Below are 18,581 nucleotides of genomic sequence, written 5' to 3'. Positions count from 1 at the left end.
TTGAGTGTGCGGGCCTCCATCTCAGCTGGCACCATTGCCTCCCTGAAAAATAAATGCTCGGGAATTCGATATTTTTATTCGATCATGTATTTGCTTTTTAAAGGAACCCTATTAAATATGAATTCGGGCAGACGACAGTCAGAATAATGTACAATCAAGGGAAGATTTTGGATCAGAGGCAAGAGTGTTGTCAGCGCTTTCCGTTGCGTCCCCTGCGGGCTGGGAGGTGTCTGTGCAGTGGCGGGAGGCGCTCAGGACAAACTCTCTGAGGCTGAATTCAAACACAATGAATGGCAGCAAATGACCATAGAGTCAGAGTGTCAGTGCTGAGGGAGTGCCGCACTGTCAGAGGGTCAGTGCTGAGGGAGTGTCGGAGGGTCAGTGCTGAGGGAGCGCCGCACTGTCAGAGGGTCAGTGCTGAGGGAGCGCCGCACTGTCAGAGGGTCAGTGCTGAGGGAGCGCCGCACTGTCGGAGGGTCAGTGCTGAGGGAGCGCCGCACTGTCGGAGGGTCAGTGCTGAGGGAGTGCCGCACTGTCGGAGGGTCAGTACTGAGGGAGTGCCGCACTGTCAGAGGGTCAGTGCTGAGGGAGCGCCGCACTGTCAGAGGGTCAGTGCTGAGGGAGTGCCGCACTGTCGGAGGGTCAGTGCTGAGGGAGTGCCGCACTGTCGGAGGGTCAGTACTGAGGGAGTGCCGCACTGTCAGAGGGTCAGTGCTGAGGGAGCGCCGCACTGTCAGAGGAACAGTACTGAGGGAGCGCCGCACTGTCAGAGGGTCAGTGCTGAGGGAGCGCCGCACTGTCAGAGGGTCAGTGCTGAGGGAGCGCCGCACTGTCAGAGGGTCAGTGCTGAGGGAGCGCCGCACTGTCAGAGGGTCAGTGCTGAGGGAGTGCCGCACTGTCAGAGGGTCAGTGCTGAGGGAGTGCCGCACTGTCAGAGGGTCAGTGCTGAGGGAGTGCCGCACTGTCAGAGGGTCAGCGCCGAGGGAGCGCCGCACTGTCAGAGGGTCAGTACTGAGGGAGTGCCGCACTGTCAGAGGGTCAGTGCTGAGGGAGTGCCGCACTGTCAGAGGAACAGTACTGAGGGAGCGCCGCACTGTCAGAGGGTCAGTGCTGAGGGAGTGCCGCACTGTCAGAGGAACAGTACTGAGGGAGTGCCGCACTGTCAGAGGAACAGTACTGAGGGAGCGCCGCACTGTCAGAGGGTCAGTGCTGAGGGAGCGCCGCACTGTCAGAGGAACAGTACTGAGGGAGCGCCGCACTGTCAGAGGGTCAGTGCTGAGGGAGTGCCGCACTGTCAGAGGAACAGTACTGAGGGAGTGCCGCACTGTCAGAGGGTCAGTGCTGAGGGAGTGCCGCACTGTCAGAGGGTCAGTACTGAGGGAGTGCCGCACTGTCAGAGGGTCAGTGCTGAGGGAGTGCCGCACTGTCAGAGGAACAGTACTGAGGGAGTGCCGCACTGTCAGAGGGTCAGTGCTGAGGGAGTGCCGCACTGTCAGAGGGTCAGTACTGAGGGAGTGCCGCACTGTCAGAGGGTCAGTGCCGAGGGAGCGCCGCACTGTCAGAGGGTCAGTACTGAGGGAGTGCCGCACTGTCAGAGGGTCAGTACTGAGGGAGTGCCGCACTGTCAGAGGAACAGTACTGAGGGAGTGCCGCACTGTCAGAGGGTCAGTGCTGAGGGAGCGCCGCACTGTCAGAGGAACAGTACTGAGGGAGCGCCGCACTGTCAGAGGGTCAGTGCTGAGGGAGCGCCGCACTGTCAGAGGAACAGTACTGAGGGAGCGCCGCACTGTCAGAGGGTCAGTGCTGAGGGAGCGCCGCACTGTCAGAGGGTCAGTGCTGAGGGAGCGCCGCACTGTCAGAGGGTCAGTGCCGAGGGAGCGCCGCACTGTCAGAGGGTCAGTGCTGAGGGAGCGCCGCACTGTCAGAGGGTCAGTGCTGAGGGAGCGCCGCACTGTCAGAGGGTCAGTGCCGAGGGAGCGCCGCACTGTCAGAGGGTCAGTGCTGAGCCACCTTTCTGATGAGATGTCAAACCTAGATGTTTTCAGAATTCTGTTGTCTATCTCCCTTTCCATCCCATCTAAACTCTCCCAGATCATTTATTTTGTGATTCTTCTTCATTTCTCCAGGCTGGCTGTTGAATTCAATTTGGAATCTATTTAAAATAAAACCCAAATTTATTATCATCTAGAAAGGAATAATTTGATTAGGGATAGTCAACACGGTTTTGTGAAGGGTAGGTCGTGCCTCACAAACCTTATTGAGTTCTTTGAGAAGGTGACCAAAGAGATGGATAAGGGTAAAGCAGTTGACGTGGTGTATATGGATTTCAGCAAAGCGTTTGATAAGATTCCCCACTGTAAGCTTTTGTAGAAAATACAGAGGCATGGGATTGAGGGTGATTTAACAGTTTGGATCAGATATCGGCTAGCTGTAAGAAGACAGAGGGTGGTGATTGATGGGAAATATTCAACCTGGAGTTCAGTTACTAGTGGTGTGCCTCAAGGATCTGTTTTGGGGCTACTGCTGTTTGTCATTTTTATAAATGACCTGGATGAGGGTGTAGAAGGATGGGTTAGTAAATTTGCAGATGACACTAAAGTCGGTGGAGTTGTGGACAGTGTGGAAGGATGTTGCAGGTTACAGAGGAACATAGATAAGCTGCAGAGCTGGGCTGAGAGGTGGCAAATGGAGTTTAATGTGGAAAAGTGTGAAGTGATTCACTTTGGCAGGAGTAACAGGAACACAGAGTATTGGGCTAATGGTAAGATACTTGGTAATGTGGATGAGCAGAGAGACCTTGGTGTACATGTGCATAAATCCCTGAAAGTTGACACCCAGGTTGATAAGGTTGTTAAGAAGGTAGAGGGATTTTTATTGGTAGAGGGATTGAATTTCGGAGCCGTGAGGTCGTGTTGTAACTGTATAAAACTCTGGTGCGGCCGCACTTGGAGTATTGCATACAGTTCTGGTCGCCGCATTATAAGAAAGATGTGGAGGTATTGGAAAGGGTGCAGAGGAGGTTCACCAGGATGTTGCCTGGTATGGTGGGAAGGTCTTACGAGGAAAGGCTGAGGGACTTGAGGTTATTTTCATTAGAGAGAACAAAGAACAACCCAGCAAGGGAAACAGGCCCTTTGGCCCAACAAGGCCGCGCCGCCGCATCACCCTACACCTATTCTACCCTGCGTGTCTACGAATGGAACCCCTAACTTAGCCAGATTCAGGGGAGAATAATGTCAATTTGGTAAAACCAATCAGCCTAAGAGCACATCTTTGGGGTGTGGGAGGAAACCGGAGCACCCGGAGGAAACCCACGCATCCACAGGGAGAATGCGCAAACTCCCACAGACACAGGCCCAAATCCATGTATCTGCACAGCTAGCAGTGCTAGTCACCGAGCTGTTGTGGCGCCTGTCTACCGGTCCAGGATCAAGCACACACACCGACATGAAGTACTAGGCCACTCCCGGAACCTCCAAGAGTAGCCCACGCACGACCCACCGTGTGCATGCCCCTCGTTTGACAACGAGGTGGACCTCCACCTGCAGAATAAAAGACAAAAACGTTAATCACAAGCCTGCCTTTCCTGTGTCTCCTGAGGTTCTAACCCTTATTCAATAACCCCTACCATAACCCTCCATCCTCATTTCACTCATGCCTATCTAACTGAACCTTAAACGAGTCCAACGTTCCTGCCTCCACCACCCTACTCGGTAGCGCGTTCCATACCCCCACAACTCTCTGCGTAAAGAACTTTCCTCTCATATCCAAATTATATCTCTCCCCCCTCACCCTTAAATCATGTCCTCTTGTATTTGTAACCAATCTAGGGAGCAGTCTCTCACTATTGACTCTGTCTATTCCCTTCAGTATCTTATATACCTCTATCATGTCCCCCCTCAATCTCCGTCTTTCCAAGGAGAACAGTCCCAGTTTCTCCAACCTTTCCTCGTACCCCAGCCCCTCCATGCCAGGCAACATCCTGGTAAACCTCCTCTGCACCCTTTCCAGAGCCTCCACGTCCTTCCGGTAGTAAGGTGACCAGAACTGGACGCAGTACTCCAAATGCGGTCTAACCAACGTTCTATACAACTGAAGCATTAGACGGCATCTTTTATACTCTATACCCCTTACTATAAAGGCTAGCATTCCATAAGCCTTCCTGACAACATTCTCCACTTGTGTCGCAACCTTCATGGATTTGTGAACCTGCACACCCAGGTCCTTCTGTGTTTCTATACTCCTAATTTGTCTACCTTTTATCACATAACTCCTCTCTATATTATTCCTTCCAAAATGCATCACCTCGCATTTGTCAGGATTAAATTCCATCTGCCACCTATCTGCCCAATGCACCAACCTATCTATATCCTGTTGTATCACCTCACAATCCACTTCGGTACCCACCAACCCTGCCATCTTGGTGTCATGAAGGTTAAGATGTGACAATTGAGGCATACAAGATGATCAGAGGGTTAGATAGGGTGGACAGTGAGAGCCTTTTTCCTCGGATGGTGATGGCTAACACAAGGGGACAAAGCTTTAAATTAAGGGGTGGTAATTATAGGACGGATGTCAGAGGTAGGTTCTTTACTCAGAGGGTAGTAAGGGCGTGGAATGCCCTGCCTGCAACAGTGGTGGACTCACCAACTTTAAGGACATTTAAATGGTCATTGAACAAACATATGGATGATATTGGAATAATGTAGTTTAGACGGGCTTTGGATTGGCTTCACAGATTGAGGGCTGAAGGGCCTGAACTGCGCTGTAATGTTCTATGTTCTAAGTTCAAATAATGCAACAAACAATTTGCTATCTGTCAGATCCAAACCGGATTGACTTTACCTATCCTTGCCTATTGCACTCCCTAACAGATCAAAAATGCTTTCCCCTATTTGAGGATTGTACACTGAAGGCACCTTTACCAGGAAGATAAAAAATTGCGCAGGAGGAAACTCATTCTGCTCATCTCCACAGAAACCAGAAATTGAAAAGATGCTGCAGAGAGGGAGAGAAACATACAGAGTAACCAGTACTAGCACTGCCTGCCGATTCCAGCATGGAGCCCAGGTGGGTAATGGTAGATAGTTCAGACAGTCCTGATTTGGGATTGCAGGAAAGAGACTAATGACTATTTTCTAATTATTTATGGGATGTGGGTGTCACTGACTGGGCCAGTATTTATCACCCTCCCTAATCACCCCTGAACTGAGTGTCTCACTCGGCCATTTCACAGGGCAGTTTGGAGTCACCCACATTGCAATGACTCTGAAGTCACATGTAGGCCAGACTGGGTAAGGACAGCAGATTTCCTTCCCTAAAGGACATTAGTGAACCAGATGTGTATTACACCAATCAGTGATAGTTCCATGGTCACCATTAGCTTCATATTCCAGATTTATTTACTGTATTCCACTCGGGATTTGAACCTGAGTCCGCAGATTAATGCAGGCCTCTGGATTACTGTCCAGTGACATAACCATTGTATTACCATCTTCCCACTGTAAAACAGATGTTCAGTAAGTGCTGTGAGAATAAGACATGCCCGTCTGAACATCTGGCTTTAACACAGAGTTTTGGTCCTAATTTCTAATGACTGTGATTGGACTTTACCTGGAGGTCGCTGGCAGAGGATCAGAAGCTGGAGGCAGTCACTGCAGCAGCTTAGTTTTATTTTTATTTTAGAATCCCTACAGTGCAGAAGGAGACCATTTGGGCCATCGTGCCTGCACTGACCACAAACCCACCCAGGCCACTATTCCCGTAACCCCACACATTTACCCTGCTAATCGCCTGATGCGAGGGGCAATTTAGCATGGTCAATCCACCTAACCCGCACATCTTTGGACTGTGGGAGGAAACCCATGCAGACACGAGGAGAATGTGGAAACTCTGCGCATACTGACCCGAGGCCAGAATTGAACCCGGGTCCCTGGCGCTGTGAGGCAGCAGTGTTAACCACTGTGTCACCATGTTGCCCCTATATATATTCTTGTTTCACTTGCTTTAACCAATGCAAATAAATTATCTACAGACATACAAAATTAATCAACTGGAAATGCCACACTGGTGTGTAAAGTCTGCCATGCATACACAATGCTTGGAGCATTCAAACTGGGCACTGTAAAAGGGTGTTAAAAGGAGGAGTAGGGTCCACTAGGGGCCTAAAAGGGGACTTATGCACAGAGACAGAGGTAATAGCTGAGGAATTAAGTGAATATTTTGGAGCTGTCTTTACCAAAGTGACAGAGGAGGTCATTCAGACAGGATGAGGAGGAGGTATTGGACAGGCCGTCCGTATCGGAGGTGATAAATCCAGATGGAATGCATCCACGGATACCAAAGGAAGTGAAAGTGGAAATTGCAGAGACACAGGTCACCACTTCTCAATTTTCCTTAGACTCAGGAGTGGTGCCCAAGGACTGGGGAAGTACAAATGTTACACCATGGAAGTATGAAAAAAACAGAAAATGGCGAAAAGGTGAGCTGATGTGGTAACGTCTGTGGAGTGAGAAACGGAGTTCACATTTCGAGTCTGTGTGACTCTTATTCCAGTTTTGGAAAAGGTCACCTTAACTCAGTTTCTCTCTCCACAGGTGTTCCCACATCAGCTGCGTTTTCCCAACATTTTCTGTTTTTATTCTAAATGTGACACTCTAATTTATATCCTTTTTTGAATGAAAGCCCAGTAACTACAGAGCAATCAGTTTAACCTTGGTGGAAGGGAAGCTTCTAGAACATAAAATCATAAGAAATAAGTATAGGAGTGGATCACATGACATGCTCCGCCATTCAATACAAGCAATGTTTCAGCTGCCATGTTCTCCACACTCTCCCCATACCCCGTGATTCCCTCAGTGACCAAAACTCAGCTTATCCCAGCCCGAAATCACTGATGGAGCATCTGCAAACCTCTGGGCTAGAGAATTCCAAAGACTCACAACTCTTTTGAGTAAAGAAATTTCTCCTTGTTTCAGTCCTAAACATTTAGCCCCTGTCCTGAGATTGTGTCCCTGTGTTTTAGATTTTCCAATCAGTGGAAACAATCTCTCAAAATTCATCCTATCAAACCCTTCAGAATCTTGTAGGTTTCACTGAGATCATCTCTCATTATTCTAAACATAGAACATAGAACATAGAACACTACAGCACAAACAGGCCCTTCGGCCCACAAGTTGCGCCGACCACATCACCTACCAACCTACAGACCTATCTATAACCCTCAATCTCATTAAACCCCATATACTCATCCAGAAGTCTTTTAAAAGACCCCAGCGAGTTCGCCTCCACCACCACTGACGGCAGCCGATTCCATTCACTCACCACCCTCTGAGTGAAAAACTTACCCCTAACATCACTTCTGAACCTCCCTCCCCGCACCTTAAATCTGTGTCCTCTCGTAGCGACCATTTCAAACCGGGGAAATAGCCTCTGAGAGTCCACCCTATCTATTCCTCTCAACATTTTGTAAACTTCTATCAGGTCGCCTCTCAACCTTCGTCTCTCCAGGGAAAAGAGTCCCAGCTCCCTCAACCTAACTTCATAAGGCATGCCTCCCAGTCCAGGCAACATCCTTGTAAATCTCCTCTGCACCCTTTCAATAGCTTCTACATCTTTCCTATAGTGAGGCGACCAGAACTGCGCACAATACTCCAAATGAGGCCTGACAAGGGTCTTATAAAGTTCCAGCATTACCTCCCGACTCCTAAACTCAATCCCTCGATTAATGAAGGCCAGTACACCATACGCCTTCTTGACCACCTCCTCCACCTGCGAGGCCGATTTAAGAGTCCTGTGGACCCGGACCCCAAGATCCTTCTGCTCCTCAACACTACTCAGACTTCTGCCCTTAATAGTGTACTCGTTCATCCCGTTGGTTCTGCCAAAATGGACGACAACACATTTATCCGCGTTGAAGTCCATCTGCCACTTCTCCGCCCAGTCCTGCATCCTATCTATGTCCTGCTGCAACTTTTGCCATCCTTCCAGATCATCCACAACACCACCGACCTTCGTGTCATCAGCGAACTTACTTACCCATCCCTCCACTTCCTCATCCAGGTCATTTATGAAAATGACAAACAACAAGGGTCCCAGAACAGATCCTTGAGGCACTCCGCTGGTGACTGACCTCCATTCAGAAAAAGCCCCATCCACAACCACTCTCTGCCTTCTGCAGGCAAGCCAGTTCTGGATCCACAAGGCCAAAGGCCCTTGGATCCCATGCCCTCTCACCTTCTCAAGAAGTCTTGCATGGGGGACCTTATCAAACGCCTTGCTGAAGTCCATGTACACTACGTCCACGGCACTTCCTTCGTCAATGTGTTCAGTCACATTATCGAAGAACTCAACTAGGCTTGTAAGGCACGACCTGCCCTTGACAAATCCATGCTGACTATTCCTGATCATGTCAAACCTCTCCAAATGTTCGTAAATCTTGTCCCTCAGAAGCCTCTCCATCAAACCCCAAAGAGAAACACATTTCACTCAGTCTCTCATCATTTGACAATCCCTTCACCCCAGGGACAAATCTAATCAGCCTTTGCTGTACCTTCTTCAATATCAGTATATCCTTTCTTAAATATGGAGACCATAACTGCACACACTCTCCCAGATGTAGTCTCACCAAAACCCTGCACAATTGTAGACTTTATTCTTCCTGCATTCCAAGCCCCTCACAATGAAGATCAGCTTGTCGTTTGCATTCTTACTTGCTACACCTGCATGCCAATTCACTGTTTTCTTTGCCAGTTTAACACAATCTCTTAAATTTAGAACATCAACATTTACAAGTTTCTCACCATTTAAAAAATATTCAGATTTTTTATTCTTAAGACCAAAGTGAATACTATATGTACAGTATATAGTACACTAGTACAGCAGGAGTAGGGAAAGTGGAACATGTGGGAATATAAAAGGGAGAAATAGGTGACCCATAAATCACAGAAAGTGATTAAACACAATCATTACATAAGAACTAGGAGCAGGAGTTGGCCATCTGGCCCCTCGAGCCTGCCCCGCCATTCAGTAAGATCATGGCTGATCTTTTTGTGGACTCAGCTCCACTTCCCCACCCACTCACCATAACCCTTAATTCCTTTACTGTTCAAAAATGTATCTATCCTTGCCTTAAAAACATTCAATGAGGGAGCCTCAACTGCTTCACTGGGCAGGGAATTCCACAGATTCACAACCCTTTGTGTGAAGAAGTTCCTCCTCAACTCAGTCCTTAATCTGCTCCCCCTTATTTTGAGGCCATGCCCCCTACTTCTAGTTTCACTGCCAGTGGAAACAACTTCCCTGCTTCAATCTTATCTATTCTCTTCATAATCTTATATGTTCCAAAAGATCCCCCCTCATTCTTAATTCCAATGAGTATAGCCCCAGTCTACTTAGTCTCTCCTCATAAGCCAATCCTCTCAGCTCCAGAACAACCTAGTGAATCTCCTCTGCACCCCCTCCAGTGCCAGTATATCCTTTCTCAAATAAGGAGACCAAAACTGTACACAGTACTCCAGATGTGGCCTCACCAGCACCTTATACAGCTGCAACATAACCTCTCTGTTTTTAAACTCTATCCCTCTAGCAATGAAGGACAAAATTCCATTTGCCTCCTTAATTACCTGCTGTTCCTACAAACCAACTCCTTGATATTCTTGCTCAAGGACACCCAGGTCCCTCTGCACAGCAGCATGCTGCTATTTTTTACCATTTAAATAATAGTCCATTTTGCTGTAATTCCTACCAAAATGGATGACCTCACATTTACCAATGTTGTACTCCTATTGTGCTGCTATACAATCCCCTTCCTGTGAAACAACTGACAATGATCCAAACCCAGGCTTAAGGAATAGAAAGAACAATGACACACTTCACCAATACACCATGCCTTAATGGCTGATATAGATCAACATATCCACATGGTGGGAAAATCTGTGGATTTGAGACTCAAACATATATAATAATTGGGGTATTAAAAGATCAGATGATGTAGATACCTTTACAAATCAGAGCTGGTTACCTGGTCAATGTCAATGGTGACAGAGAGTAAAGGAAACAATTCATGGAAGCATAGAATCCCTAAAGGGCAGAAGAGGCCATTCTGGCCATCGGGCCTACACCAGCTGTGTTGGAGTGTCTTACCCAGGCCCTTTCCCTCACTCTATCCCTGTAATGCCACATATTTACCATGGCTAATCCATCTGACCTACACATTTTGAGACACTAAAGAGCAATCTGGCACGTCCAATCCACCCAACCTGCACATCTCTGGGCTGTGGGAGGAAACCAAAGCACCTGGAGGAAACTCACGCAGATACGGGGAGAATGTGCAAACCACACATTCAACCAAGGTTGGAATTGAAGCCTGGTCCATGGCACTGTGAGGCAGCAGTGCTAACCACTGTGTCGTCCAGGGGCTAGGACAAGACAACCAAAAGGCTGGAGTGTTAAGGCTGGGAGCTATAAAATAACTGGCAAAACCATCAGGAGCATAGACACACAGAGAGATGTGGGAGTACAGGTCCACAGATCCTCAAAGTGGCAGCACAGGTGGAAAAGGTGGTGAAGAAAGCATATGGCATGCTTGTCTTCATCGGACAGGGCATCGCGTATAAAAGCTGGCAAATTAAGTTACAGTTGTATAAAATGTTGGTTAGGCCTCATTTGGAATACTGTGTCCAATTCCGGTCACTACACTACCAGAAAGATGTGGAGGCTTTGGAGAGAGTACAGAAAATGTTTACCAGGATGTTGCCTGGTATGGAGGGTCTTAGCTGTGAGGAGGGATTGAAGAGAGCTAAAAACAGATGGAGCACTGGAGGAATACAGAGAAAGGAGGAAAGAACTCAAACAGGAGTTAGAAGGGCAAAAAAGGTCATGAAATGTTCTTGCCAGACAGGATTAAGGAGAATCCGAAGGCATTTTAATCATACGTTAGGAACAAAAGTTGTCAGGGAAAAAAAGAAAATCCAGACCTCTCAGGGACAAAGGAGGGGAATTATGCTTAGAGCCCAAGGAAGTAGGGGAGATCCTAAATGAATACTTTGCATCAGTATTCACAAAGGAGAGGGATGTGTTGACTGGGAGTGTCTCAGAGGGGAGTGTTGACCCGTTAGAGAAAATCTCCATTACAAGGGAGGAAGTGTTAGATTTTTTAGGAAACATTAAGACAGACAAATCCCCAGGGCCTGATGACATCTATCCCAGGCTGCTCAGGGAGACAAGAGATGAAATTTCTGGGCCTCTGACAGAAATCTTTGTCTCTTCACTGTACACAGGTGAGGTCCCTGAGGATTGGAGAATAGCGAATGTGGTACCGTTATTTAAGAAGGGTAACAAGGATAACCCGGGTAATTATAGGCTGGTGAGCTTGGGTCTGTGGTAGGGAAATTGTTGGAGAAGATTCTTAGAGATAGGATATATGCACATTTAGAACTGAATAATCTCATTAGCGATAGACAGCATGGTTTTGTACGAGGGAGGTCATGCCTCACAAATTTGGTGGAGTTTTTTGAGGAGGTGACAAAAACGATTTACGAGGGAAGGGCTGTGGATGTCGTCTATGTGGATTTTAGTAAAGCGTTTGACAAAGTCCCTCATGGCAGGCTGGTGCAAAAAGTTAAATCTCACGGGATAGAAGGTGAGCTAGCTAGATGGGTGGAGAACTGACTTGGCCATAGAAGACAGAGGGTAGCAGTGGAGGGGTCTTTTTCCGGCTGGAGGTCTGTGACCAGTGGTGTTCCGCAGGGCTCTGTACTGGGACCTCTGCTGTTTGTGATATATGTAAATGGTTTGGAAGAAGATGTAGCTGGTGTGATCAGTAAGTTTGCAGATGACACGAAGATGGCTGGACTTACGGATAGTGATGAACATTGTCAGAGAATACAGCAGGATATAGATAGGCTGGAAAATTGGGCGGAGAAATGGCAGATGGAATTTAATCCAGATAAATGCAAAGTGATGCATTTTGGTAGATCTAACACAGGGAGGAGTTATACAATAAATAACAGAACCATCAGGAGTATAGACACACAGAGGGACCTGGGTGTGCAGGAGCACAGATCCTTAAAGGTGGCAGCACAGGTGGAGAAGGTGGTGAAGAAGGCATATGGCTTGCCTGCCTTTATAGGACGGGGTGTAGAGTATAAAAACTGGAGTCTGATGTTACAGCTGTATAGAACGCTGGTTAGGCCACATTTGGAATACTGCGTCCAGTTCTGGTCGCCACACTACCAGAAGGACGTGGAGGATTTGGAGAGAGTGCAGAGGAGGTTTACCAGGATGTTGCCTGGTATGGAGGTCTTAGCTGTGAGGAGAGATTGGGTAAACTGGGGTTGTTCTCCCTGGAAAGACGGAGAATGAGGGGAGACCTAATAGAGGTGTATAAAATGATGAAGGGTATAGATAGGGTGAACAGTGGGAAGCTTTTTCCCAGGTTGGAGGTGACGATCACGAGGGGTCACAGGCTCAGGGTGAGAGGGACGAGGTTTAATTCAGATATCAGAGGGACGTATTTTACACAGAGGGTGGTGGGGGCCTGGAATGCGCTGCCAAGTAGGGTGGTGGAGGCAGACTCGCTGGGATTGTTTAAGAATTACCTGGATAGTCACATGAACAGACCGGGAATGGAGGGATAAGAACATAAGAAATAGGAGCAGGAGTAGGCCATCTAGCCCCACACAAACGAATGGTCTACTTGGACCAATGAGCGGTGCAGGCTTGGAGGGCCGAAGGGCCTGTTTCCTTTGCTGTACTGTTCTTTGTTCTTTGAATAAACTGGGATTGTTCTCCCTGGAAAAACGGAGACTGAGGGGCGACCTGATAGAAGTTTATAAAATTATGAGGGGCATAGATAGGGTGGACAGTGGGAAGCTTTTCCCAGGTCAGAAAAAGCAATTATAAGGGGCCACAAGTAAGTCCATAAGATATCGGAGCAGAATGAGGCCACTCAGCCCATCGAGTCTGCTCCCCCATTCAATCATGGCTGAAATTTTTCTCATCCCCATTCTCCTGCCTTTTCCTCACAACCCCTATCCCTTATTAATCAGGAACCTATCTATCTCTGTCTTAAAGACACTCAGTGACCCGGCCTCCTCTGTGGCAAAGAGTTCCACAGATTCCCCACTCTCTGGCTGAAGAAATTCTTCCCCATCTCTGTTTTAAAGGATCGTCCCTTCAGCCTGAGGTTGTTCCCTCTGGTTCTAATTTTTCCCAGTAGTGGAAACATCCTCTCCATGTCCAAGCGAGGGGGCAAGGTTCAATGGAGAGGTGCAGGGAAAGGTTTTTATACAGAGCCTGGAATGCACTGCCTAGTGAGGTACATTAGTGACATTTCACTTATCTAGACAGATACATGAACAAATGGGGAATAGAGGGTTACAGGTGGTTGATCATGATAGGATAATGTGATCAGTGCAGGCTTGCTGGCCCGAAGGACCTGTTCCTGTGCTGCACTGTTCTTTGTGTTCGAGGGAATTAATGAATATGGTTTATTACAACAATTTGTTGGGGCAAATAGTGAGTATGGGTTATCAAGGGATCTCTAATGAGGTTAAATGTCTCATCACAAGAGTTGCCATGAGGTGGAGGTGCAGTGTTGGACTGGGGTGGGCACAGTAAGCAGTCTCACAACATCAGGTTAAAGTCACGAGCTTTCGCAGCACTGCTCCTTCATCAGCTGAGTGGAGGTTAGTTTACAAACACGACATATATAGGCAAAGACACAATTGCAAGATAATTACAGATTGGAATGTGAAGAGTGGTTGGAATGTGAGTCTTTACAGCTAATCAAATCTTCACAGGTACAAACAGTGTGTGTGGAGAGAGAGATAATCACAGGTTAAAGAGGTGCGAATTGTCTCAATCCAGGACAGTTTGTAGGATTTTGCAAGCCCAGGCAGTATGGTGAGGGTTACAAGTAGACATGACCCCAAGATCTTGCCATTGTGTCTTTGCCTGTATATGTCGTGTTTGTGAACTAACCTCCGCTCATCTGAGGAAGGAGCAGTGCTGTGAAAGCTCATGATTCCAAATAAACCTGTTGGACTTTAACCTGATGTTGTGAGACTTCTTACTGTCATCACAAGGGAGTAGGGAATCTATGTAAAAGTGCTAGAAAGTTGAAGTTAATCAGCGGAATGAATCATGTTGATATATGAATGAAGTCTGCTCGTGCGAGTGAAGAGTGTAAGGACAAAGCCTGGTAGCAACAAGCACCAAGGAAGTCTACAAGGAGCCAAAGAGAGATAAGAAAGATCGATAGTTCTTGGGATAATAGACACCCTCCCTTGTCAACATTTGCAAATTGTTTAATGTAAAACCTGATCTAAACAATGTTGGAATGTAAATAATATTTTGCCCTCATGACTCAGAATGTATAAATATTGCATGGTTCTTCAGTGAGGGTAGAGTCTGCCTCAGAAGACCCTTCTTCTCTCTTTTCCAAAGTGTTGGATAATAAATGATTGTTCTGTACTGGGTGTCCTGAGATTATTTTGATTAATAATTGATTCCACCATACCTTCAAGAAGAACAAGTTGCATTCTACAAAAACATTACAACATGGAAAAAAAATTACGACTGGGAAGAAAAGAAGGTCCAGAATTATGATGAAGAGCTCCAACTAAATGTCTAATCGACTCGAGGTGAATCACGTAGATTCTGGGTGATTCTGAAGATATGTGAACAACCTATCAGGATGGAGATTGATACTTGACTGCTATATCTTTGATTCCTGAGACCACAGACCAGCAAAAGTTGAAGCATCTTCCTTTAAAACCAGCTGTGTGATTTTATGGACGTACACAGAAGAGATCATTCCGTCACATCGTGGTCAATGTAGAGTTGAGTGGACAAACAGCAGAGTTACCTCTCTGTTTGGCCCACGGTAATTTTCTATTCGGGAGATCATGGTTGGAGAAGATAAAGCTTAACAGGAATGCTGTCAACAGATTGGTCAATACCAAAACAGACCCACGGCACCTTCTGGATAAATACAAGAGTGTGTTCAAAGAGACACTGAGCTGAATGAAGGGAGTTAAAGTGAAACTTGAGATAAAGCCTACTACAACAAAAAAAGTCTCAAGGCAAGAGAGAGATGCTAATTGTACCTGTCATGAAATCAGATGGTGCTGTTTGTATTTCTGGTGATTTTAAAACAACTATAATTCCAGTGTTGTGCTCTGATCAATATCCACTTCTTCTAATCAAAGATTTGTTTGCTGGATTATCAGGTGGGCAGAAATTCAGCGAGATTGATCTTTCACAAAGATATTTACAGATAAATGAAGTTGCTGAATCTCAACAATTGCTAACCATCGTTACTCATAAAGGTCTTTTTACATTTTTTAAGGCCCAGACTTGAAACTCCAGGGTGTTTTATGAACTCTAAGTTTTATATTTGATTTTGGCATTAAGGTGAACATAATGTGTTTCACTCCAGGTTTGACCCACTGGGAAGCTTTTATCAAAACAAACTTTATTTAAGAACATAGTTAAAATACAATAAAAAGAATTAACATAACTTTTACCAGTTACAAGACTTGATAATCCTTAACAGGACTTTTGTTGTTCCAATTTAAAAGCAATACCCCATACACATTATTTTTGTTAGAGAGAAGGTTAAGAGGTGACCTAATTGAGGCATATTAGAGGATTAGATAGGGTGGACAGTGAGAGCCTTTTTCCTCGGATGGTGATGGCTAACACGAGGAGACATAGCTTTAAATTGAGGGGTGATAATTATAGGATGGATGTCAGAGGTAGATTCTTTACTCAGAGGGTAGTAAGGGAGTGGAATGCCCTGTGTGTGTAATCAGGGCCCAGTTGATGTCTAATTCTCGTATCTGCAAGAATTTCCAATTTACTCCCCTCCTCTCGCCATCCCCTCCCACTGTGGGGTAGTTGTAATGTTGCAGCTCCCGTATACATAATCCAACACTGCCCTACACAGCATCGCGTGGGTCCAGGATCAGGTTTCCACGTTAAACGCAGAATTCCAGGGTCAAAGTGTGTAAAACCAAGCAAACCTCACCCTTCCTCTGTTCAAATTCAAACATTTTTGAGGCGAGCTTCGGGTCTCAGTGAGAATACCTGGGACACCATCCAGAAGGAACAAGTACAACTTTACATTTTCTGTATGTGCCCCTGATCCTGTCTGAGCAAAGTTACAGATTGAACCTTTGAAAGGCAAATTGAGAAATGGTGGAGTGTGGACACAGTCCTGGGTACACAAGGAGGGTTTTATTAGATTCACTAAACTTTAGAAGCAGAGAAACCACAGAGAGAGGCCCTTACAGTTTTTAGATCACTTCCTGCAGATTGATACAAGCTGGAAATCCCCATATTAGTTAGAATCTAAAATCCTGGATCCAAGGAAATCTGGATGGGCCAATACAGCCTGGTGAAGGATTATTAAAGACTTGGCACATTCTTACCAATAAACAGAAATGTCTGACACATTCCCAGCTACAGTAGAGGATGTTTATTGCTCACTCTCGTGTCAGAAATGTAACCTTTACCTTTTCCCACTTTACAAGTTGAGAGCTGTTGATTCTTTGCTGTGACACAGTCCAGAATTGCCAAGTTATAACTTGTTAATTTTTAAAAAATTGCTTTTGAATGCTATAAGGATTGTGTCGATAAAAATATTAGACTTTTTTTGGACTGCACGGGTGAAAGGTAAATGCTGGAGCTCCACTGTTGGGCAGTCATTGCCTCAGGTCCGGAACAGTGTGAGCACTGATTGAAAGCCACACACTCTGACCCTCTGACAAACTGAATTGCTAGTTCAGTTAGCTCTGTGTTCGTTTTCTTCAGACACTAAACTGGCTGCTCTTTCGAGGAAGATTGCCTATCAGAAGGTAAGTTCCACATTTTTCGACCTTATTGTAGAATCAGATGGGGACGGGGTGATTTGCCTATCTTTAATCTTACTTCACAACATCACCAGCCTCACTCTCTCTTCCCCTTCCCACTCTGATCATCTCCCCCTCCTCTCCTTTGACCCTCCCCTCTCCAACCTCTATCCCTCCCCTTTCCTCACTCCTCCGCTCTATCCCTCTCACCCCATCACCCTCCATTCCCTCTCATCCCTCCCTTGTCAATCCTTCTCTCCCCTCCCCAATGGCCTTCCCTCCCTACCTCTACCCACTCCCCTCCCCATATTGAAACTTTGATCCATTCATCCTTTAACCTTCAAAAAAATGCAACCTGAGTTTGTGTCCATCTCTCAGTGTGAGTCTCAGTGTTATTCTGGTAAATCTACGCTGTACTCCCTCCAAGTCAGTATTTCCTTCCTAAGGTGTGGTTCCCAGAACTGCTCATCATTACTCCCAGTATAATCTGAGCTCTGCAGAGTTGTCATGTAACTTTTACCTCCTTGGGTTCTAATACCTCAGATATAAAGACCAGCATTCCATGGCGTTTATGATTATTTTCAGTACTTCTTGTAATATTTTAATGATTCCTGTAGCTGGAAATCCAAGTTCCTTTGCTGTTTCTTGCTTTTTAGAAAGTCTCCTGTTTTGTTTTGGTCCAAAGTGAAATCTCACATTTGACAACATTGAATCCATTTGCCATGATTCAAACTCACTTCATCTTTCAAGATCTCTGCAGAATAAAGATTCCATCGACATTGATTCAAATCTGCCTTGTGCCACCAGCAGACTGGGATACAAAGTTTTTTCCCTCATTATCTAATTATTAATAATTATTTGGGGTTTTAATTCAGTCGGGCAGCATGGTCAGTACAGGCTCGGAGGGCCGAAGGGCCTGTTCCTGTGCTGTAATTTTCTTTGTTCTTGAAAATGGCTGTTGTGTTTCTAGTCCAGAATTGAGATTTTCTGAGTGAGTGAAACTCTGAATTTGTTGACGACCTATATAATTCATTTATCCTTAGTGTGTCTTAGGAAAGGAGAGGACAGAGAGAGCCAATACATTTCTTTTTCCATATTTATTTTATTGACCGTTGACCTTTATTGACCATGAATATTTCTTGTCAAAGTTCATTAATTGTACAAAGTACTTTGGACCTCCTGAACTGGGTTCTGTTTTACAAACAGCCTTGTGAGTCTTATCTACAACCTGATAACTTGTTATCTTTCTCTATTTGAAAATCTCTGCACATTCTCTCTCATTTTCCCCCATTCTGAAAGCTGGTTTGTTCAGAATGGCTCCTCTCCATTACTTTCTCTTAAACTATCCTCAGGATCCTTTGGTTTATTACCTTACAACCATCTGTTATTTTAATTTCACTTGAGGCCTTACACCCAACACTCACCCTCTTTGTACACATGTTGAACAAGCTGGAACAAAATTCATATGGTTAATAATAAACCGACCCTCCATTTTGCAATCGTTTATATGCTGCCCTAATTACATAAGGGCCATCTGGGAGCTCAGCCTCGTGTTATTTACTATTTCTGTCAGTACCTGGCAAAATAAGCACCAACCCCTTTCCCTTGGGCACTGACAGATTTCAGTCTCTGTCAGCTGTGAAGCTTTGCCAGGAAAGACAAGGAAAAAGATCTCGCTGTCACTCCCCCACTCAACAAGGTGAATTTTCTGGGATGACTCTTCTG

General features: G+C 45.9%; 1 protein-coding gene across 4 annotated transcripts in view; it reads left to right on the top strand.

The window, feature by feature from the left end:
* The first annotated feature begins 5 nt into the window (after positions 1 to 5).
* Positions 6 to 18,581, top strand: part of LOC145353775 (CMP-N-acetylneuraminate-beta-galactosamide-alpha-2,3-sialyltransferase 2-like) — a 48,207-nt gene continuing 29,631 nt past the window's right edge. Inside the window, exons 1-2 of one of the 4 annotated variants that reach the window (XM_080204555.1) lie at positions 6 to 319; positions 4,978 to 5,070. The gene's annotated coding sequence lies outside the window, so the exon portion shown is untranslated. Of the gene's footprint in view, positions 320 to 4,879; positions 5,071 to 16,619; positions 16,863 to 18,436; positions 18,556 to 18,581 lie in introns of those variants that run through there. The other 3 variants (XM_080204554.1, XM_080204556.1, XM_080204558.1) reach the window with 3 other exon arrangements.

This window comes from Carcharhinus amblyrhynchos, chromosome 16, assembly GCF_965287045.1.
Source record: "Carcharhinus amblyrhynchos chromosome 16, sCarAmb.v2.hapA, whole genome shotgun sequence".
NCBI lineage: Eukaryota > Metazoa > Chordata > Chondrichthyes > Carcharhiniformes > Carcharhinidae > Carcharhinus > Carcharhinus amblyrhynchos.
This window is presented reverse-complemented; position numbering and strand designations above follow the sequence as displayed.